This window comes from Lactuca virosa, chromosome 3 (assembly GCF_052849685.1).
Source record: "Lactuca virosa cultivar CGN04683 chromosome 3, Lactuca_virosa_CGN04683_v6, whole genome shotgun sequence".
Classification (NCBI taxonomy): domain Eukaryota; kingdom Viridiplantae; phylum Streptophyta; class Magnoliopsida; order Asterales; family Asteraceae; genus Lactuca; species Lactuca virosa.
The window spans coordinates 170,901,627-170,926,670 of NC_136428.1; positions in this window are offsets into that span (position 1 = coordinate 170,901,627).

Consider the following 25,044-nt stretch of genomic DNA (forward strand, 5'->3'; position numbering starts at 1 on the left):
TCGAGTCGGGGCTTCCGACTCAGCGAGTAGATTCTTCCACCCGCGTCCCAAAATTCGCATCTACTCGACGAGTTGGGGCCTCCAACTCGTCGAGTCCTACTGTAAAAATGTAAAAACTTATATTAAAAATACGTACCGGGAACCGGGCGTTACACGACACTTCCCTTTTGGCCTGCTATTTTGGTGATGAAGTCTACCAGTGCCCGTGCTTTTATGTTGGTTTCTGGTTTGAAAATGATTTCGTGCTCTCCCAATTCCATGGCCCATTTAGCTAGTCTCGTTGACTTCTCTGGTTTCAAGAGCACTTGACACAATGGAATATTTGTTAGGACTTCGATGGTTTGTGCCAAGAAATAACTTCTTAGTCGTCTTGTCGCGTTAACTAAGCATAAGCTAGTTTTTCCATATCTGAGAATCTCATCTCTGCTCCTTGTAGTATACGGCTTACAAAATATATGGGTACTTATCTGTCTTCTCTATTTGCCACCAATATTGTGCTGGTTTCCGTTCTTAATGGCGTTAAGTACCTGGTTAAAACCTCACCCATAATCGGCGATGTCGGAATAGGTAGCTCGGCTAACACCATTTTGAGTTTGCGGAATGCGCTCTCAGCTTCTTCTGTCAATCGGAAAGTCTTTTTTGTCTAATACTCTTCTTAGCTTTTTATAGAAAGGGTATGATTTCTCTACATATTTGGCCAGGAAACGTCCGAGTGCTGCCAATTTACCATTTCATGCTTGCATCTCTTTTATTGTCTTTAGTGATTGCATTTCTAGTAATACTTCTATCTTTTTAAGGTTCGCTTTTATTCCATCCTTTGTGATGACATGTCCTAAGAACTTTCCTTCTTCGGTCCCGAAGATACACTTTTGGCGGTTCAATTTCATATTTGCAGCTCTTAAGTTGGCGAAGGTTCTCGCTATGTCTTGAAGGAAATAGCTGTCGTTTTGCTTTTGACGACCATGTCATCCATATAGACTTCAATGTTTCTACCGACTTATGGATCACAAACTTTATCTGCTAAGATCTGGTATGTTTCCCCTGCATTCCTTAGTCCAAATGACATTTTTTATGTAGCAAAATGTTCATCTATCTTCGTATGGAAAGACATTTTTTCTTCATTCCCACCATGCATGTGGTATGTTGCCTCTGCATCCGCATTATTGGTGTTTGTTTTCCAAGGTGAAATTGAAGATCTAATAGTTACTATATTCGATTATGGTAAATGTATTTTTTTTTTCAATCTATTTGTTAGTGTAAATAAGTAGATTAGATTATTGTTTCATAGTATGTTGCTATAATAAGAAAATGTCATAGATCTCTTGGTTGCATATAACCATAAATTGTTTTATGAATTGCGCTGCGTAGATCTATATGTTTTGTAACCAAGAAAACCCATCAAATATTGATTTAATATATTTAAAAAAAAAAAGTATACCCTCAGACCTTACGATGGGGTTGACCTAAGAATTACAATTTACAAATATTATTTTGTCTACTCAATTACAATAATTAGATAATTGTTTATTGGAATTAGATGGACGATATTTAAATACACATGACTTTTGTTTAATTTGATACGTTCAACTTACTTTAGTTTTACTTGATATTTTAATTTGATATATCTAACTCCTTAATAATAAAATGAATCCCAAATATATCCGATGCTAACTAAATGAGCCCAATTGACATATTTACGTAAGATCAATCGTTTTATCAAATAAATAAGTGAACACAAGTTATGGTGTAAACTTCAGTTTATACTTATCTGGATTTTATGCAACGTAATTATATGATATGCAGAGAAGTACAATTTGTTTTTCAAAAGTAAATAATTAAGTTTACATTTTAGGCTTTTAGCCTTAACATATCCACGTCATTATTAATACCTCACAAAAATCTTATCTCCATATTAATAAAAATAGTTTGTTGAAAATGAGGTCCGGCCGGTATCAATCAGACGTGTATGTCTAATAAGTAATATGTAAAATTACCGAACGTCTAATAAAATATTATTATGATAATTACTACTATTTTGTATCGATTAATAAATTAAAACTAACGGATAAATTTCACGTGACGTTCACCAATATAATATAAACCACGTGCAGTCTGAACGAGTCACTTGTTATTAAACCATATATGAGTTTTTATAGCGGGTTCTCGAGTCTTCATGGTGTATTGTGATATTTAAAATTAAAATTTTATAATTTGTTTTAAAATATAGACAGAGTTACATAAATGGTCCAGGTTTATCAAAGGTCACAATTTCATTCCTATTTACTAAAGGTCACAATTTCAGTCCCTATTAATTTTTTTTGACAAACTTCATCCTTATCGTTTCCAAAACTTGCATGGATGGTCAGGGGTAAATGAAATGAGTAACATACCATTTTTACTTTAACTTTATCTTTTCTTTTATATAAGACATGTTTTTATATAATATAAATTAAAAAAAATAATAATAAATAAAACAAAATAACTAACAACTACTCCCCTCCCCCCCCCCCCCAAGGCCCTAACCTCATCCCTACATGCTCTCTTCTCCCGATCCCTTTCTTTTTTCTTCATACAACCCCCATCATAATTTTTCCAGCCGCGGTGCCGCCTCCATCATCATAAAAGGCTTATCAATGAGATGCAGATAAAAATACACCAAGTTTTCAACAATGATAGCTAATAGGGATTGAAACAACAAAGAAGTGAAGAAAAATCACACATGCATAATCGGAGCTCTTGCTTTAATTAGTATGGGAAAAAGCTACTTAAACCCACCAGAAGATTACAAATATTCGAAGCATCATTATTTCCAAGCATACTAAAACACACCAAAATAATCATATTCCAAGCATCGAGTTGTAACAGTTGAGAATTTGATGGTGTTTTCTTCAATGGTGCATAAGGCAGAAATTCTATATTTTTCAAATAGATTTAGACTGTCACCTTTAATTCTGTCAAACTAGAGTAAGGGAGTGCTTGGATTTGTCCAATGTAAGAAACCAATGAAATTGAGCCACCTTTGACCACTGTTGCCTCCAACCGGCGATGCACTGTCATTGTGATTGTCTTCTTCGGTTCTACATCCAACCAAATAGGAGCAACATTGGCTACTACGTCATCTCATCACACACACATACTCTCTCTCTCTCTCTCTCTCTCTCTCTCTATATATATATATATATATATATATATATATATATATATATATATATATATATATATATATATAGGGAATGGTTATATGGAAAACAAAAAAACCCCCGGAAAAATCATAAAAATGCATAAAAAAATATCCTAGACATCACAAACTTTTTTTTGACTTTACACATAAAAAAAATCGCAGCTTTTTTTAAAATTTCGCTGAAAAAAAATCAATTTTTTTTATATTTTTACAAAAAAAAATTTCAAATTTTTTTTTCATCGATTTTGTGTTAAAAGGTCCGATTTTTTCAAAAAAAAAATTAAATAAAAAGTTTTGTGATCTCTAAGTATTGTTTTTATACATTTTTATGAATTTTAGGGTTTTTTTTAGTGTTTTTTTGTTTTCTATAGAACCTAAACCTAAACCTCTATATATATATATATATATATATATATATATATATATATATATATATATATATATATATATATATATATGTCTTGATTTCCCGATCAAGCTCACTTTCTCTATATCTCTTTCCTCCTCCTTCCATGATCGATCACAAGACAATCCCCAAATGCATCGCAACCATAAGTTTTCTATTTCTCATTTCCTCAATTTACTTATCTTATACATAGGTACCAACACATATTAGGATAGATAAATTATGTGAATAAATATGAGAGAGAGAGAGAGAGAGAGAGAGAGAGAGAGAGAGAGAGAGAGAGAGAGAGAGAGAGAGAGAGAGAGAGAGAGAGAGAGAGGTTGGGGTATTTTTATTTCATTTCATATTTTTCTAGGGGAAAAATAATTGATGAAAAAGATAAAAAAAAAAATTTAAATGGTGAAAAGGAAAAAAGGTCATTTTATGTGGTTAAGGGACCATCATTGCAAGTTTTAGGAACAACAGGGACTGAGTTTGTCAAAAAAGTTAACATGGATTGGAGTTATAATTTTTGGTCAGTCATAGGGCCATTTATATAACTTTTTCTAAAATATATTTGAAGTTGGAAGTACTTTTTCTAAAATATAAAACTTTGTTTGTTGGATCTATTTTATATTTTAAACTTTGAAATGACATTTCACAGCTTATGTCTGTTAAGCTTATGTCTGTTAGATTCAAACTTAAACTATCTGGTACGGGTCCGTGAAGGGTTGTTACTGTCGACGTGGGAGCTCCTTCGTGACGCCATAACACTTGAACACCGCCCCACTTAGGCCGTTAAGGGTTCTGGTGTTGGCTCCTGTTTTATTGATCACAAATTGTAACGACAACTTTTTCAAATCAACGGTCACAAATACGTAAAAAAATTATTTTTTAACCTTTTTACTTTACATAAAAATACTCATATATACTTATTTTTTTTACCTACACCATTGTTCTTTTTCTCTCATTTTATACAAAAATCAACTACATTTTCTTTCAATCGAGATACGGAGCAAACCCCAAACACCTTTCAAAGTGGTTTTGTGGTCCATATTGATTTCGAAATTTGAAGAATTAGTGCTGAGAACAGTTGATTTTTTCATTTGGTGTTAATTTTGGTGTGGAATCGAATTTTTATGTCGAGGCTATTTGGACTGATTGTTTATGAGTTCGCTTGGTCTCGATTTGAATTGAAATTGAATATGAAGATGATTGGGTTTATAGTTTCGTTATGGGTTATTGGAATTGAGTTTGAAATTTGCTTAAAGAATTTCGATTTTAAGTGATTGTTTACTTGGAGGTCAAATGCTTCACAGTATCGTGTTGGAGATTTACTACTAGATTCGATTGTCACATACGATGGGATAGTCAAAGGTGGTCAAAGATCGAGAAGTCGGAATGGAGTGAAAATTCGATATGCGACTAGTTTTGGTTGATATCAATTCTGGGAAGTCAGTTGGGAATTGAAAGTCATGCCTTTGATAATCGAATGGTTGAAGGATTGTGTAACATCCGGATTTTCAGGGATATTATTGTATATGTTAACCTTGAGGTTGAAGAAGACACTCGACGAGTTAAGGGTCCAACTCGCCGAGTCGAATTGAGATTGCCGCATGGGTTTAATGAATGGACTCGACGAGTCAGAGGAGGGACTCACCGAGTAGGTGTTGGGCAGAGAACCCTAATTTCCCGGGTTTGGGACCTATTAAAGGAATTTATAGCCTCATTTGCGGCTACCTTCCCCTGAGAGCAAACCCTAATTGCTATTGGAGCTGGAGAGTGAGAGAGAAGCTCGTATTGTGGTTCTTGGTGCATTTCTATGAAGAAGGATGAAGAGCTTCATGATGGGGAACAAAGGAAGGCAGTGGATCTGTGGTATTGAGTGTTTCAGCTGCTAAGAGAAGGTACAAAGTCCTCATCTTGTTCATTCCTTGTACTAGATCTCATTTTGGGAGTTTTAGGGCTTTGCTTCCATCCTTTTGAATCTATGAGATGAATAAGACATGGTTGTGGTTGGAAACCTCAGATCTGGACCTCCTAAGGTCCTTAGAGTCTAAATGTCCCAGCTTTAGTCATTCAAATGAGGGTTGATGAGCTAAATCTTTCATGAAAGGCATGTATTAGCATTTTGGAGCAATAATCTCATGTATGAACGTAAAGATCGAAGCTTTACGTGATTATTGAGCCTTGGGATGATAGATCTAGTGTTTGGAGTGATAGATCTGATTGAAATCGTATGAATGAACATTTGGCCTGAATGAATTCGCCGAGTCAATGAGCCGACTCGACGAGTTGGGGGGCCAACTCGACGAGCTGAGCTGGACTGTCACGAGACTTATGAGGAAAATAAGTGGACCCGACGAGTCGCAAGGGTGCACTCAGCGAGTCGGGTCAAACATGGACTGTTGACTCGAGTTGACTTCTGTTAACTTTGGGGATTTGGTCAGCATGAGTGGTAAAGACCATGGAGGGGTAAAATGGTCTTTTATCCACTTCAAAGAGTCAAACAGAGGAAGAATAGCCTTCGGTCACTAGAGTTGTGATTAGAGTATCACTTAGATATATTCATTCCTTGTGTTAGGCGGAGGCTAGTTCGAGATTCGGGAGCGGGGTCTTTACTTGTTGCTTGTCAGGTGAGTCTTCTCACCATACATTACCTAGAGTGGTATCTATGTGCAGATCAGAGGGTCTTATGTGTTATGTGTATGTTTGAGATTATGTGCATTGTGATATATGTATGCTATGTGTTATATAGACCGGACCGGAGGGTCCAACGACTTATGAGGCCAGAGGGTCCTCGAGTAGACTAAACCGGAGGGTCCAACGATTTAGACCGGACCGGAGAGTCCAACGAGCTAGACCGGACTAGAGGGTCCAACGAGCCACGAGACTGGAGGGTCCCGCTGAGACACATTGACCGGGGGGTCATACCGAGTCATAACCTCGAGTGGCTTATGTGTTGTATGTGGTATTTTAGGGAACTCACTAAGCTTCGTGCTTACTGTGTTATGTGTTATGTGTTTCAGGTTTCCTCAGGATCGCAGGACGACACCGGCTTGGTTGTACACACCAGAGAAAGAGTTATATTTTGAGGATCCTGGATTATTAATGGAGTTGTGTTTTGTAATTTGAATAAACGAGATTTCTATACAATATGATATGAAAAGTATGCGATTTTAAAATGAAAAATTTGTTTGAAAAATTATGGTGTTACAAGTTGGTATCAGAGCCTTGGTTTGAGGGATCCGGATGCACCTTCGGGTAAATCTGGACTCAAACTGAGGATTTGAGAAAAATATTCAAATAAATGATTTTTCTAAAAACAAGCAAGAGTTTCTGAGAGAAAACGAGAAGGAGCAGTGTGTACAATCAGCCAGAGCCCGAACGGTGATTTCCCAAAATACCCTTACTTTTGTATTATGAGATATGCTATGAGGTATTATGCATGCTAGAGATAGGCTAGGTATTTCATATTTTAGGACTAGAGTGGCCTGATTTGTGATGCCTTAGCCTAGGAGTTGCTGTTATCTGTGATGAGCTTTCGAGTATGTGTTGAGTAAGAGTATCCAGCAGGAATCCTTTTAGAGAGGGATTTGAGTAGAGGAGTAATCTAGAAGAGATACCTAGATGAGCATTTGTGGAACCTCCTGAGAGAGTAGTTAGCTACCCGCGAGGGGTAGAGTTGCTGAGTTCGGTGATATCTTTTGAGTATTAGTAGAGCAAGTGGAGTTATCACCGAGAGTGGGTTTTGCGTGTTTATTCGACGCCAGAATGCTGCTTGCTTCATGCTTTGTGGAACTCCCGATGATGGGAGTCAACTACCAAGTGAATGTGACGATATTAAGGAGGTAGATGACTGGCACCATGAGGAGTTTCTCAGCAGCTGATGGTGGAGAAGTGTGAGAACCTAGGAAGATCCTAGGAAGTGACCTTAGTCAGATGAGTACGCTGGCAGAGTAGAGCATTTCGCTGGGAAGCGAGCACGCGTGTCGTGATTGGTGATGGCGAAGGTTGAACAACTACTTAGGGACTCTGGGATGGTCCGTGTAGAGAGTATGGGTAGATGTGGCAGGTAGTATGGGCCCGTACTACTGAAAGCAGAGGACCCATACTCGATGCAGGGAGTATTCCGGAGGATCTAAGTAGCAGATCGAGAGGTGATGTCATGGTTCGAGTACCATGATTTGTAGCAGATCGAGAGGTGATGTCATGGTTTGAGTACCATGATGTGAGGCGGATTGAGAAGAGAGAACATGGTTCGAGTACCATGATTCGTAGCAGATTAAGAGGAGGTAACATGGTTCGGGTACCATGATTCATAGCAGATCGAGGCATGGTCACATGGGTTGAGTCCCAGGACGCATGACGGTTAGTGCTCCTGGTTTTACCGGTTATTCTGTGGTGATCGTCTAGAATAAGATCAGATGTGAAAGAGTATGGGTCCAGAGGGCCATGATGAGTGAGTTTTAGTGGAGCATCCCTTGAAAGGGAAACCGAGTTAACTCCGAGGGACTGTTGGTGAGATGCCAGTTGGAATCGCAAGACCCAGGGATGAGTAAGGATGGTGCGTTATGGGAGAATACGGTCTGGGCTGAGCGACCGGCCGATAGTGGAGATGTCATTTTCTGTGGCCTGAGCGGTGTTATTTCCGTTTCCTGTGGGGAACATAAGAGGTGTTGAGATTTCGGTTTCTGAGCTTGGGGGTAAAACCCTGCGGGTTATCATTGATGGCGACCTTCCATCAGAGTATTTGGGCAGTGTGTCTGCCGAGAGGTAATGTTAAAGCATGAGCAGGTTGTCAGTGGGGACTGAGATGGTTAAGGACAAGGATACACCCTATTTGAGCATAGTAGGGCATGTATTAGCTGCAGCGGCAGACGATCAAGAAGAGGATATTGGGGCGGTGGCTCTTATTGTCTATGAGGAGTATCGAGTATGGTAATGAACACTCCGCTCTTATTACAACCCACGTGATGGAACGTTGGTTGAAGAGTCGAGGATGAGGAGTATGATAGTTCATTATTTCAGATTAAGAGTCAGAGTTACTACTGGAAATTTGAGATGTCCGGTAGTGGGATGATACGAGATTCTGAATGACTAGGGGTTGTCATGATGAGAAGTTTCTGAGGATTTCATCTGAGATTCGGGTAATTGGAGTTACTCGATCTCCATCGGGGAGATCATTGAGCATTACGTATCACCTTCCAAGAGTAGGTGTGATGTTACTGGTAAAAACAGTCTGTGGGATAGATTGTTGGTGAACCAACTGGTGATGGTTCGAACCCTGAATGGGGGAGGACCGGGTGCTTTTTGAGGAGATCAGAGATCTGTTTAAGAGCGGTTAGAGAACTAGATATAGAGACATGCGGTGCGGATTCCTGAGACCAGGGTTATTGATGGTCAAGGCGAAGTGTAGAGCGAGATAGTGCATATGGTACGTGTTCAGGAGGGGATGAGTGTCTCCACGGCAGGCGGCCGTTGGTCAGAGACCTTGTGGTGGTTAGGGATTCTTCAAGGTTGTAATGGTAAATTCGAGGTGGTTGGCTCGTAAGGATAGTTTCGATGGTGGAGAATTTCCAGTCCGATGTATGGGTTGTTATGTTCACTTTAGGAGGGGCAACAGTTGTTGGCAGTCAACTTCAGAGTCAGTATGAGTATTCGCATGGGTTTGAACCATAGAGGATGGTGTCGGATGGTCGTCAACGTGTACTTGACATTGACGATTCCTACGTGTTTCAAGTTGTGAGTTGGAGTATTTCGAGGTTGCGAGTTGTGCTAGTGGAAGATCGGTGGATGAGGGAAGACGTCGTACGGTTCTGTGATGATGTGCCGAGATATCCGAGTATGATATCCTAAATTTTGGATCATTTTGAGACTTGAGTTATGAGATGGCGAGTGGTGTATCAGGTGTCTATGGTTCCGGTGGGAGCCCTTCCAGCTAATTGACTTCAAGCGGGATTATCCGAGGATGTGAATTGAAGCGAGAAAAAGTGTTTTGTCGACAGCGGTCGTCAGAAGTAGTGATGTTTAGCCGGGGTGGGTGTGTGCACCTATCTATGTTGGGCCGCGAAGCGTGATTTAGTGAACGTAGTGAGGTAATGACCTGAGGATGAGATTGTGGGGAGAAGAAAGAGGGTGTTGTGATACTGCGGGGAGCCGTAGTACTCACCATCCATTGGGGGAGTGTTGTGATACTGCGGAGAGCCGTAGTACTCATCAGTCATTGGGGGAGTGTTGTGATACTGCGGGGAGCCGTAGTACTCACTAGTCAGAGAGAGGGTGTTGTGATACTGCGGGGAGCCGTAGTACTCACCAGCCATTGGGGGAGTGTTGTGATACTGCGGAGAGTCGTAGTACTCACCAGTGATTGGGGGAGTGTCGTGATACTGCGGGGAGCCGTAGTACTCACTAGTCAGAGAGAGGGTGTTGTGATATTACGGGGAGCCGTAGTACTCACCAGCCATTAGGGGAGTGTTGTGATACTGCGGGGAGCCGTAGTACTCACCAGTCATTGGGGAGTGTTGAAATACTGCAGGGAGCCGTAGTATTCACTAGCCAGCGAGAGAGTGTCGTGGTGCTATGGGGAGCCGTATTATTCACTAGTCAGAGCATGACGTAAAAGAGTTTTTAGGCTTGGGTAGCCTTAATCCTTGAGTTCGGGAACCTGGTGGTCGGACCAGGGGCAAGACTGGGTCTCCATATGTGTCAGGAATCATTATATTCCGAGTTAAGTTGTGGTTATCGCAATCGAAAGGACTTGGAGAAATCATGTACGCGTGAGTTGCGGGTCATGGGTCATGAGTTGGGTGCTCCATTAGGACGAGTGGTTCCAATTCTGTATCGAACCAGACTCTCGAGTATGAGTTTGGCTTTGGTGGTGTACTGAGTAGGCGAATGAGATCCCAGATTCAGAAGAGGGTTTTATTTTCTGGGGTATTGGGTGTCTTATGATGTCTTAGACCTGAGTGGGTCAGTTCGGTTGTATGGGAAAAACCGCAAGACGCATGGAATTAAGGAGTAGTAGACGACAGAGGTCGAGAGTGAGACGACTTCTGTATTCGCTTGAGGTAAAACCAAATTCGTGACTTGTGTGTCACACTGGGCCGAGATAGTTGTTATGAGAAGGAAGTCAGTGAGACGTTTTGGGACATGGGATGGGAAACCTATGGAGGTTCAATTGCTGGGTCGGGAGATGACCTGGTGCTCAGTCTTGAAAGGGATATTGAGTAGGGAGCTGAGGATTATGTTTGTTAGACGTCAGAGGATGCTCCTGAACAAGCATGATCATTTTCCTGTTGGATTAGATGTCTAAGCCCATAACTATTATTGGTATGTACTTGACCCGAGAGTAGCATGGTCCATTTGGGTTGCATATCATCAGGACAATTTGTTAGGATGGACTTTTGAGAGAAGGTTATTTATGGTTTATTAATATATTATAAGTTATAATATATTAATATGAAATCATATGTTTTAATTAGTATCGATCAAGAATTAATTTGGAATTAATTTAGTGATCAAAAGAGACTAATTAAATCTATGGGGACTAATTATGATAATTAGTTATATTTATATGTGTTGGGCTTATGATCCATGTTGGACCAAGTTTATGTATGGATACATAAAGAGTTGGGCCACATGAACCATGGATCATAAAACCCATGGGTATGGATTATGGGTTATACCCATGACCCTTGGAATCCTACATATAAATAGGTTACTCCATAGCCAAAATCACCACTTCTTTTCTTAGAGAAATATGGAGGAGTTTTGGTGCATGGAATTCTCTCTCAAGAGCCACCTTTGTCCTAGGTGTGTTGTGATTCCATTTGAGGCATTTCATACTATTGGTGCTAAGCTCTTAAGGCCAAATACATCAAGACTTCAAGCCACATAAAAGGTATGTTTCCCTAACTAGTATATTATATGGTTTATGTCAAATGTATGCTAGTTATATGTTTAATGCCTTGGAAACCATTTGCATGTATAATAGAGAAAACATAGATCCAAGGTATTTAGGGTTGTATGTGCACCATAGGATGTTGTAGTATACTAAAACCCAACATTTCCGTGCCTGAGGTCAGAGTATTGAGGATTCGTTGTTCAGATGGGTATGTCCTCTTCCGGGTTTGGGAGTTCCTGTTGCTTTCAGGTGTCTATGGAGGAATTTAGTTGTGTGGCATGAGATACTTCGGTGGTACTCTCTGGGTTGTTGGGTTCAACCTATGTGGAGTTGCGAAGCGATTTCGAGGGCGAAATCTAATTCAAGTGGGGGAGAATTGTAACATCCGGATTTTCAGGGATATTACTGTATATGTTAACCTTGAGGTTGAAGAAGAGACTCGACGAGTTAAGGGTCCAACTCGCCGAGTCGAGTCGAGATTGCTGCGTGGGTTTAATGAATGGACTCGGCGAGTCAGGGGAGGGACTCGCGGAGTAGGTGCTGGGCAGAGAAACCCTAATTTCCCGGGTTTGGGACCTATTAAAAGCATTTATAGCCTCATTTGCGGCTACCTTCCCCTGAGAGCAAACCCTAATTGCTATTGGAGCTGGAGAGTGAGAGAGAAGCTCATATTGTGGTTCTTGGTGTATTTCTATGAAGAAGGATGAAGAGCTTCATGATGGGGAACAAAGGAAGGCAGTAGATCTGTGGTATTGAGTGTTTCAGCTGCTAAGAGAAGGTACAAAGTCCTCATCTTGTTCATTCCTTGTACTAGATCTCATTTTGGGAGTTTTAGGGCTTTGCTTCCGTCCTTTTGAATCTATGAGATGAATGAGACATGGTTGTAGTTGGAAACCTCAGATCTGGACCTCCTAAGGTCCTTAGAGTCTAGATGTCCCAGCTTTAGTCGTTCAAATGAGGGTTGATGAGCTAAATCCTTCATGAAAGGCATGTATTAGCATTTTGGAGCAATAATCTCATGTATGAACGTAAAGATCGAAGCTTTACGTGATTATTGAGCCTTGGGATGATAGATCTAGTGTTTGGAGTGATAGATCTGATTGAAATCGTCTGAATGAACATTTGGCCTGAATGAACTCGCCGAGTCAATGAGCGGACTCGACGAGTTGGTTAGCGTTTGTCCCGAAGAACTGAATCATGCGATAGCTCGACAAGTTGGGGGCCAACTCGACGAGCTGAGCTGGACTGTCACGAGACTTATGAGGAAAATAAGTGGACTCGATGAGTCGCAAGGGTGCACTCAGCGAGTCGGGTCAAACATGGACTGTTGACTCGAGTTGACTTCTGTTGACTTTGGGGCTTTGGTCAGCATGAGTGGTAAAGACCATGGAGGGGTAAAATGGTATTTTATCCACTTCAAAGAGTCAAAGAGATGAAGAATAGCCTTCGGTCATTAGAGCTGTGATTAGAGTATCACTTAGAGATATTCATTCCTTGTGTTAGGCGGAGGCTAGTTCGAGATTCAGGAGCGGGGTCTTTACTTGCTGCTTGTCAGGTGAGTCTTCTCACCATACATTACCTAAAGTGGTATCTATGTGCAGACCGGAGGGTCTTATGTGTTATGTGTATGTTTGAGATTATGTGCATTGTGATATATGTATGCTATATGTTTATAGACCGGACCGGAGGGTCCAACGACTTATGAGGCCAGAGGGTCCTCTAGTAGACCGGACTGGAGGGTCCAACGATTTAGACTCGACCGGAGGGTCCAATGAGCTAGACCGGACTGGAGGGTCCAACGAGCCACGGGACTGGAGGGTCCCGCTGAGACACATTGACCGGGGGGTCATACCGAGTCATAGCCTCGAGTGGCTTATGTGCTTTATGTGGTATTTTGGGGAACTCACTAAGCTTCGTGCTTACCGTGTTATGTGTTATGTGTTTCAGGTTTCCTCAGGATCGCGGGACGGCACCGGCTTGATTATACACACCAGAGAAAGAGTTATATTTTGAGGATCCTGGATTATTAATGAAGTTGTGTTTTGTAATTTGAATAAACGAGATTTCTATAGAATATGATATGAAAAGTATGCTTTTTTAAAATGAAAATTTTGTTTGAAAACTTACGGTGTTACAGATTGGACAATCGAATGTTTGGGATCGAATTCATGAAGCTAATATCGATGTTCTGATATCAAATAAGGAATCGATTTCAAAATTGAAGGTTACGTTTTGGGTCGATATGGAACAAGAAATTGTTTTTGGGTAGACTTGATAATGAAGACTTCGTTATGGGTATATCAATTTTGGAATCGATTTGGGTTGTAAACTGGAAGTGAAGGCTGAGTTGGTGTTAGTCTTGATATCGATAGTCGAAGACTTGGAATCAAGATGTCGATGATTTTGACATTTCGAAATCTGGATTATGGATTGGAGTCGAGACTAAGGGACGGTATCTTAATTTCGAAGGTTTTGATGAATTGGGTTAATAAGATTCAAAAGTTTGGTTGTGAGAACGGGTATCGACTAACGAAGATTTTTATTGGTCACTTTCGAAAGTTTGATAACGAGTTGGGAAGGAGACGAAAGCCTTCGTCACCAGATCACGAACTCGGTAATGATTTGGAGAAGAAAAAAACATCTTTCAAAATTGGTCCCTGTAGTTTCGAAGATATGACATAAATGGACAACTTTCAACATTTTGGAGCATTGTGAAGAATTTTCGCTATGAGTCCCTGAAGTTTCAGACTTGTGTCAGTTTATAACCATATTCGACATTGGGGTATAATTTCGACATTTTGAAGCATTGTGAAGAAATTTCACTTTCAGCCCCTACAGTTAATGCGAATTGATGCTTTCTACCCAGTTTCACAAATGGGGGAGAGTTTCACATTTTTGGCTATTTTTGGCGCACCGGGTCACTGCAGAATTTTGAAATTGACAATTTCTACCCAATTTTGAGAAATTTTGTCAAAGGCGGTCCGTAAACGAAGCTAAAAATTGAAGATTTTTTGGATTTTTCGGATTGAAGCAAAATATTTATGCCATGTGTTAATGGGGGAGTTTTAGATAGAAAAATTCCGAATTGAGCGCTTTCTCATTTCCTTTTTGGTTTTATAATCATTTTTTGATTATAAAAGGGGGAGAGATTTAGATATGGAAATTCGAAAGTTGAATTTTTCATTTTACGCGGACTTGAAGACCGAAGTGACCTCGAGTATTTGAAGTTTATGAAATGATTCGATTGGAGATTCGGAAGTGATTTCAGTTCATGATGGGTTTGGACTTATTGAAGATTTTTGGAGTGTGCTTTTATGCTCAAACTTAGGTAATTTTTTTGGAGATTGAGAAACTCCTAATTACCTTTTGATGCTCGGTTCGTATGGTCTCACATTCTAGAACCCAAATTGAAGAATTGAAGATTTGATGTTCATCTCTACATGTGTCATGTTTGAGGATCGGTTCGTGAAGTTGCTCGAGTTTGGAAGATTTGAAGCGGGTCATCCATTCCTAACTTTGAGGGGGAGAATGTTGGGTACAAAATTATCCATGTATGACTTTGTAAATGGTTTGACTTTTGTAGACCCACTTGCATGTGGTAAAGTAGCCTTGTGACATGAGATATATATATATATATATATATATATATATATATATATATATATATATATATATATATATAGAGAGAGAGAGAGAGAGACATGTAAACACCTCTATATAAGGTGTGTTCATTCCACATGTAGAGGTGTGCTTGAGAGATGTAACATTGAGAGTGTTAGTGTGTGTTAATTATGTAGATTTAGATCTAGATCCTTTTTTGTAAACACCTTTCATAATCGAATGCATCTCTTAAACACCCAAATCACCGTGTTCTTTATGTGTTCTTTAATTCCACATGCCAAATCAATGCTCATAATTCACATCACATTAGGATCAAAAACACACGAGGTATCCAAAATTAGACCATTAATACACCACCAAATTGTTCTAGACCAAAATCACATATTTTTGAGAAACATTACGACCTTTTTTACAATTTCATCTTTGAGTTATCTAATATGATATCAAAACATAATAAATCAGATAAGTTGTGTTTATACTTATAAAATATTAAAAAAAGGCTATAGTCCATATGTTTCTAGTGTTAAAACAATGATAAATAGGTAAATAAGTGATAAATTGGTAAATAAGTATTTTCACATACTAAATATTCTCAAATAGGTTATAAACAATTTTAAATAAATTAGAAAAATAATATATCAAAAACTTGATTATTTAGTTAGAATATTTATATATCAAAAACTAATTACTTAGGGTGATAACCACTTTTTGTTTAATTATATCTTAACTTTAAAAAATATTTATTATCTCATACCATAATAACTAATAAGCAATTTAAGTAAAAAAATCTAAAATTTTAGTTAAAATTTGCATACTTTAGTTTTTCATTGGGACTACACTTGTTACATATTTATTCACTAAAAAATAACGATTAAGGATCAAAATTAATGGAAAAAAGTCAAAGGGGTAGAAACCCAACGTTATTAGGTGTTGCTCTCCTTCATTGAATTCGGGGGTATTTTTGATTTAGCGGCAGCGACAGGTGGTTCACGGTGGAATCAAATATCGGAGACTAGGTTCTTGCGGCAATCCCCTCGTTCTTCGATTGCTATTCCAATTCTTTTAATTTATGTTCTTGATAACCGAAGATGTTGTTTTGGATCCTTCTTCCTTGCATTCTTCTTCTTATATTCTAGGATTGCTTATCTTTGGTGTTGCTCTACAATGGAGGACTGAGAAGTGGTTTATAGATGAAAAAGAGGCAGTGTTTTTGATAGAAATGGGAAATCGGCCACTAACAAGATCAAGTTTCTAACTTCACAAAGGTAATCCGCATCGCAAATTCTGTTTATATAATTAATTTCCCTCATACAATCGACTGTATGGAATTATAGAAGTTGTGTGAATCCTTCAGGGGTGGTTATTGACATTTTCATATCTAAGAAGTTGTCTAAACTTGGGAAGACTTTTGCTTTTGTTTGCTTTATTAGGGTGCATGATCGAATGACTTAATTAAAAACATGTATAATATTTAGGTTGGACATCATAAGTTTTATGCTTCTTTGGCCAATTTTGACATGAAGTCATCTCATGTTAAGGGTTAATTCCCGATTGTGAAGGCTCAAACTAGGCTACTTAAACCTCATTTTGTTCATCAGTCTATGACACATGAGGTTTCCTATGCGAAGGTTGCAATCACACCCCCATCTGGCGACGGAAACGTCCGGTTGTGTGACATAATCATGGATCACAGTCATTTGCATACAAAGAATAATAAAAAAACTTAAGATAAGTTATAAACTTTCATTAAGAATAAAAAGAAATTACATTATATATATTCTAAGAGTACATGATAATATAAATATGTTGTGCGTGCCTTAACAGATAGGCAACGATAAAAATACAATAATGTAAATGATAAACAGTAATACCATGTTTGTTCGAGTGTGAGCGGCATCCAACATATTTAGTTTCTGACAATACATGCCATTTGAAAGAGCGTCAACATAAAGTTGGTGAGTTCACAGGTTTGACTCAAAATACTTTTATACATGCTAAACCAAGTATTTTCCCTTAACCTTTCATTCAAATCAAACTATAAATACATTATAAAATATGTACAAGGCAATATGGGCCGATACAAAGAGGCTACAAAACATGGGATAATCAATACAAGTATACAATAAATATATATCCACTAATATCCCCCCGCAGTTTTATCGAGAGGAGAATTCCGAACATTTAAACTGGTCTTGAAATCGTTGAAGAGCTGCATTGGAAGGCCTTTGGTGAAGATATCGGCATACTGAGCCGCGCCTCGAGCAAACAGATCACGAACAAAATGAATATCAATTTCAATTTGTTTCGTGCGCTGATGTTGAACGGGGTTTGATGTCATATAAACTGAACTAATATTGTCACAGTAGACAATAGTGGCTTTGGTAGGCGGACACCAAAGTTCACGAAGCAAATTACGAACCCAACAAGTCTCTGGAACGACATTAGCAATGTCGCGATATTCCGCCTCAGCACTGGACCGTGAGATAACCCGTTGTCGTTTGGAAGACCAGGAAATGAGATTATCTCCAAGAAAAACACAATAAACTGAGGTCGAACGATGAGAGACAGGACATCGACCCCAATCGGCATCTGAGTAGGCACGAAGATCAGACGAGGGGGAAACATGAAGTTGTAAACTGTGATCCATAGTCCCTCGAATGTAGCGCGAAACACGCTTAAGAGCATGGAAACGAGGCTCTCGGGGGTCATGCATAAAAAGACAGAACTGTTGAACTGCAAAGGCAATGTCTGGGCGTGTGAAAGTGAGGTACTGTAGAGCTTCGACCAGACTGCGATAAAGAGACGGGTCAGCAACCGGTGGTCCAGTAGCATCCATCTTATGCGTAGACTCAGCAGGCGTACGAGCTGGATTGCACTCAAGCATATGGGCACACTCAAGGATCTCAAAAACATACTTTTTCTGAGAAAGGAAGAGACCGTGAGACGATCGAGTGGCGGAGATCCCAAGGAAGTAGTTAAGGGCACCAAGGTTAGTCAAGGTGAACTCGCGGCAGACTTGAGCTATGATAGACTGAAGAAGAGTTGTGGAAGAAGCAGTCAAGACAATGTCGTCCACATATAAAAGCAAATATGCAATGTTAGCACCATGATGATAAATAAAGAGAGAGGAATCGGTACGACTGTGGTGGAACCCCATGTGAAGAGCATGCTGAGCAAAACGCTAATACCAGGCCTGAGGGGCCTGTTTAAGGCCATATAAGGATCGTTGAAGGTGGCATACATGATCTGGATGCTGAGGGTCGCGAAAACCTGGTGGTTGATGCATGTATACTGTCTCCTGAAGATGGCCGTGAAGAAATGCATTCTTCACGTCAAGCTGATGAATAGGCCAGTGTATGGAGATAGCCAAACTGAGCACAGTACGAATGGTAGCCGGTTTAACAACCGGACTAAAAGTCTCATCACAATCAATCCCCTGCTTCTGACTCCGCCCATTTACGACAAGACGAGCTTTGTATCGAGAAAGAGAGCCGTCAACATTAAATTTCTGTTTGAATAGCCACATGGATCGAACAATGTTTGCTTCCTTTGGTCGTGGTACGAGAACCCAAGTACCATTAATAATAAGAGCATTATATTCCTCGAGCATGGTTTTACGCCAATTTGGGTCTTTTAAAGCCTGTATATGTGACCTCGGGACAGAGGAAATAGAGGAAGTGTGTAGGTTGAAACGGTTTATAGGTTTCACAATGCGACTTTTTGAGCGAGTGTGCATGTAATAAGAAGAAGGTGGAGGTATTTGATTCTCGTGAGGAGATGAATAAGGTGATGAAGTTTGGGAGGAGGGTGAGGGATCCTCGTGAGGAGGAGTAGATGAAGAGGGTGTAGGAATGCTAGAGTCTTCGACATTGTGGGATGGGATGGCAGAAACGAGATGGTTGGGATGGAGAATGTATCGAAGAGTAGGAGACATGTCGGGATCAGATAGAAAGTCATAGGAGGGAGGTTCAGTGGGGGTGACTGAACCATATGGAAAAACAGTCTCATCAAATGTGACATGACGAGATATGATGATCTTTTTAGTTGAAAGATCAAAACAACGAAAACCACGATGATAGGTAGGGTAGCCCAAGAAAATATAAGGAGTAGATCGAGGCTGAAGTTTATGAGAGGGTTGGAGACGCGGAAAGCATAGGCAACCAAACACTCGGAGATGATCATAGGTTGGGTGACGGTTGTAGAGACGGTAGTGAGGGGTGTCATTTTTTATGGAAGTGGATGGAAGTAGGTTAAGTAAGTGGACAACCATATGGAGAGCTTCGGGCCAAAAAGTGGGAGGGAGGTGGGAGTGAAAGAGAAGGGTGTGCATCATATTATTAATGGTGCGAATCATTCGTTCGGATCAACCATTTTGTTGGGAAGTGTGAGGGCATGACAAACGGAAAGTGATCCCGTTGGAAGCAAAACGATTGCGAAATTGTGTGTTATTATACTCCCTTCCGTTGTCACATTGGAGTTGTTTGATGTGACCCCCAAATTGAGTAGAAATGATATTGGATAGATGTAAGAATTTTGCAAAGACTTCAGATTTTTGTTGTATAGGATACACCCAAAGATAATGTGAGTATTGATCAAGAAATAAAACATAATATTTTAAACCACTATTACTAGAAATAGGAGATGTCCACAAGTCAGAATGAATGATCTCAAAAGGCGCAGAAACAGTAGAATCAGACAAATAAAAAGGTAATCTAGTGTGTTTTCCAAGCTGACAAGCATGACAAGTTACATTGTGTTTAGGTAAATGACAAGAAATGGAACTACTATAAGATAAGTGCTTAAAGACTTGGTCTCCGGGATGGCCAAGCCGTTGATGCCATGTAGATGATGATGTAGAAACAAAAGCATGACTTGTGGAGCTTGAAACTGTGTAGAGAGGCTCGTAACTGTCACAACGGATTAAAGGGCGACGAGTCTGATAATCAAGAACGGTGAAACCATAAGGATCAAAATCAATAGAACAATTATTTTGGGTAGTAAATTTCCGAACAGATATGAGATTTTTAATAATGTTCGGAGTTATAAGGACATCTTTCAAATAAAGTGGGCGATAAATATTAGGAATAGGAAAAATGGAGTGTCCCGAAGTCACAACAGTGCTAAACCAAGTATTTTCCCTTAACCTTTCATTCAACTCAAAACTATAAATACATTATAAAATACGTACAAGGAAATATGGGCCGATACAAAGAGGCTACAAAACATGAGCTAATCAATACAAGTATACAATAAATATATATCCAATAACAATACCCAAAATGTATTTTCACGTATATAACTGCTTTACCAACATATATAAAATTGTACTTTTTAAACCAAACCGGAAAGTGTTTCATCTATGAAAGGATGAAAAATATATCGGGAGGGTTCGGGAGATCTGGAATTGGCTGAAAAAGATCACCGGAAAACCTCGCCGGAATTGACTCCGACGATGGTCGATGACGGTTTTAGTGGTTGTTGGATCTGTTGTTCATCGGTGGAGGATCGACGAAGCTACAACAATGGTTGTTGGAGGTAGGAGGGTAGGATGGATAGACAAAGGTGGTTAGAGACAGTGGTTCACGGCGGAGGAAGGCGACGCTGGTGGTGACCACTAGTGATGCTTGTCGGAAACAGAGAGAGAGAGAGAGAGAGAGAGAGAGAGAGAGAGAGAGAGCCATAGTAATATGGATAGAGTGAGGAAGGAATGACCCCTCTCCTCAGTTTATAGAAAAATGTAGGAGATTTGGGTGGACGGGAAAGCCGTGTGGCACGTTCTCGGTTTGCGTGTGACGGGCCGACGAATTTCGACATTCCGTGAAATATTTGAAGATGCTAGGTTGATTTCTTTGATATTACAGTCCATATTATCTAAAAATATATTTATAACTAGTCCCTTAACTTGGCAAACAAAGTGTTTGAAGTATGATAACGGAGGATTCCTGGTTGCTGCGATTCGACTATTTTCGCGAAAGTAATAGAACTTTATAAAAATGAAATTCAAGAAATTGAATCAAATACTAGACCTTTACCTGGTCTGTAAAATGTTAACATGTTCGTCTAACGAGTTGCGTAACTAACCTAACAAATTGTTTTGAAGATTCATTATTGGGAACGATGGTGTTTCATTATCCGATTCTTAAGGATTTTTTTCGGGAAAAATGAGTTAAGGATAAAATTGAATAGTAGATCATATTGTGACCGAGGGAAAATTGTTCGGAGTTGAAAATTCATTGTCTAAGGAACCTAACGAAGCGTTCGAAGTTTTGTTAATTACGTCGTGAAACGGCTGATTTGTATGTTTTCTTAAGAAGATCGTAACATTTGCATACGAACTCCATTTTTAACGTTCTTTATATCCACATAATTGTACTAACACATACTTTTTGATTAGGGTATTACTTGTAAAAAATAAATCTTAAAAAGTTTATATATATATATATATATATATATATATATATATATATATATATATTTCAAATATGTGTATTAATTCACTTTTTAAGTACAACAAAAAATTGTTCGTTCATCCAATGTTTTTTGTAATTTTTTGATTTAATTGATTTTCAAATGCATTTCAAATTATAATGTTGTATTTACATCACAAAGAATCGGATATTACACATTAGGCCTAGACATTATGTGTTCACAGTGATCTTGATCGACGAATGTTGACCTAATTTTCATGATTGTCATAGTTGCGCCTGGACAAAAAATACAGTCGGTTATTGTTAAGCCAATGGAGGAATCGTTGCAGCTCTTAGTTGGTGATTATGCGGTTGAAACGTCCCAAAAATTACAAAGATATTTTTCAGTTTTAAAATATAATAAATAATTAAAAGCTTTTTTCCAAAACCATTAAGTAAAATTCATTTGATTATAACCACACAATATCAGAGTTAAGTTTACAAAACTGCAGAAACAAATATCTTCAATGCGTGTGTATATTCTCACCGAGCTCTTCTAACAAATGACTTGCAAAATTTTTTAATCCACAACTGTAAGTATAAAATTTAGTGAGTTCCTCAGTATACCACATATTCTATCATACATACAATGCATACACACAAGTATTCGGCTCTAGCGCCGAACAACCAAATCTCCTATCCACATAACATATGTAACCATCATACATGAAATAACGGGTCTACTCCAACCATGGATGAATGCTATGGGCCAAATCATAATCTTATATCTTACCATGGGCTACCCCATGGTCTTTCCCTACAATGCCATAGGATACCCCATGGTCTTACAAGCAAGTGCCATGGGCTACCCCATGGTCTTTCCCTGCAATGCCATGGGCTACCCCCAGGTTCTTACAAGCAAGTGCCATGGGCTACCCCCATGGTCTTTCATACAATTGACATGGGCTACCTCCATGGTCTTCCCTTTCAATACACAAAATCATGTGTAGTTAGGGATGAGATAGACAGTCGAACAGATGATCCACATGAGTCTGAACAATCAGACAATAACATCACAAGAATACATCAGACCAAGATTTCTTTGGCTATCAAACTTGGACTACATAGAACCTAAGATATCACTACCATATAACCATATAACATAAGCTCATAACATAAACTAACATAGTTCATTCCCTTGGCAACTAGCCTTCCCTAGTTACCCTGTCATGGACCACTTCTTAATGGAGTCTGTCACTTATCAAACATACATAATCCTGATAACTAGCATTCTCCAGTCTAGCATACGAAGACACCAAGTGTCCTAAGCTGCACATACATAACAAAGGAGTTATCGTAGCCACTACCATACTTATACTCTAATAGTACCCATATCCTACCATGCAAAAGGATATACAATGCGATATGTGGCATAGTGAGAAACTCAACTGAAACGTAGAACCGGAGAAGAACCACATCACTCTAATTCCTTATACTGATGCATCCCTCGAACTGGCTAACACCAAGACAAATAAATCCTCAATCAGCAAACCAAATCCTCCAAGTTTGACCCTAAGTCAAACTGGTCAAAACTCAACGGTCAACTTAGTCAATATCAACGTCAAGTCGTGACACTCCATGCGTCACGCTGTGAGAAGGCAAGGACAAAACAATCGCAATTCGGAACCCCATCACGTCGTGGCCATTCCTTGGTCACATCGTGAAAATTGGTAGATTTTCTCAAATCTTTATTAAGAACTTAATCCTTATATATTATGGCTCACAACTTCAAATTTAATCCTTCACAATGACTTAATGGATAAAGTTTCCGACTTTATCCATTAGGACCTCACCACAAGACAAGATCTTAAGCCTGAAGTCCATTAAGTCCTTAATATGACCCTAACTTGCTCATGGACCCAAAATAGCTTCACGTATAACTCTTTTCTCATTCTAAAAAAACCTAAGGACCATTTAAGAGTCACAACAAGCTTTGGAGTTCCTCAAACTCAAAGAGAATTCATGGGAGGGACCAAAATCGTCTAAATGAGTCCAAACTTGAAACAAGAAGAAAAAAAGATGATGTGAACTTTATACCTCCAACAACTCCAAAATTTGAAGGGAATGACGGATGCAAGCTAGCTCATTGCTTCCTTATACCACAATGGAATTCCTTCTTCTTCAATTTTCACCAAAAGCCAAGAACAAGGCCTTCAATTAATCAAATAAGGTCACAAACATGAAATGGGGCTAGGGTTTCAATAAATGAGGTTGGAGTTTGAAAAGGGTGCCCTAGATCATTAGTTAATGACTTTAAATATGGAAGAAACCCTAAAAATCATAGGCTTGGGTTGCAGCGTTCACCACGTCGTGACACCCTTCATGTCACGTCGTGGTGTCCATCCGAGGCACACGTTCTTCAATGGTCATGTCATGTCGTGACACCCTTCATGTCACGTTGTGGCATGTGGTTTTCCTCAAAACCATGCCTTTAAATCCTCTATATCATCAGTTGGTCCATTCTGGGAAACGGGTGTTACAACTCTTCCCCAATTAAATTAGATTTCATCCACTAAATCCGTCCTTACCATCTACTTCATAAAACGCCCTCCGAACCCCATGTGGTTTCTTTGAAGTTCACTTACTTCCATAAGCCAAAGCCACTCCGAGTGACAGAATCTGCAATCTTTAACAAAAGGATTCCCAAAACAAGTGCATAAACCATACCCGAGTGGAATTTTCCAATAGTCCAACCTTAACTAATGCAACCCTTGAAATAATACGTTAAGCATATGACCACCTTTCGACACCGCTACCGAATCAATCCTCAATGAGAAACATGCGTCTTGAAAAAGAATCGAATACCAACACATCACAACTAACCAATAATGAAGAGGACTAACTTCCATATATAAAATTAGAAAACTCCGAAATCATGCCTAAATTCCAAACAGATAGCGCCACCCGAACTTCAACCATGCTAACCCAAAAACTCACAACTTTGATCCGACCAAGACCTCCCGACCTCACCGTCTTGTCGAATACTAGAGAAGAACTACCACAACCAACACCGCCACTGACAACCTCACACACTAACGAAAGACAAGACTCCAAACAGAACCCAACCCACGATGTCTAAACTATCCTATACCTCAACACGACTCGAAATCCCTTACCACTAGACATAAGGATAAATAACAATAAACAGAACGAACAAGAAAAAATGGGTCTATTTCAACCCAAGTACATGATATGGTCCTTCCACAACCTTACAATTCCTTTCGGCCTATTTCAGCCATGTGAAAGCTATTAGCTGAACCATAGTCTTACCACACTTTCTTCCATGGGCTACCCCCATGGTCTATTCCCTACGATGCCATGGGCTACCCCTATGGTCTTACAAGCAAGTTTTATGGGCTACCCCCATGGTCTTTACGTATAATGCCATGGGCTACCCCTATGGTGTTACAAGCAAGTGCCATGGGTTACCCCATGGTCTTTCATACAATTCTACCATGAGAGCAAGGAAAATTGACACTAGATA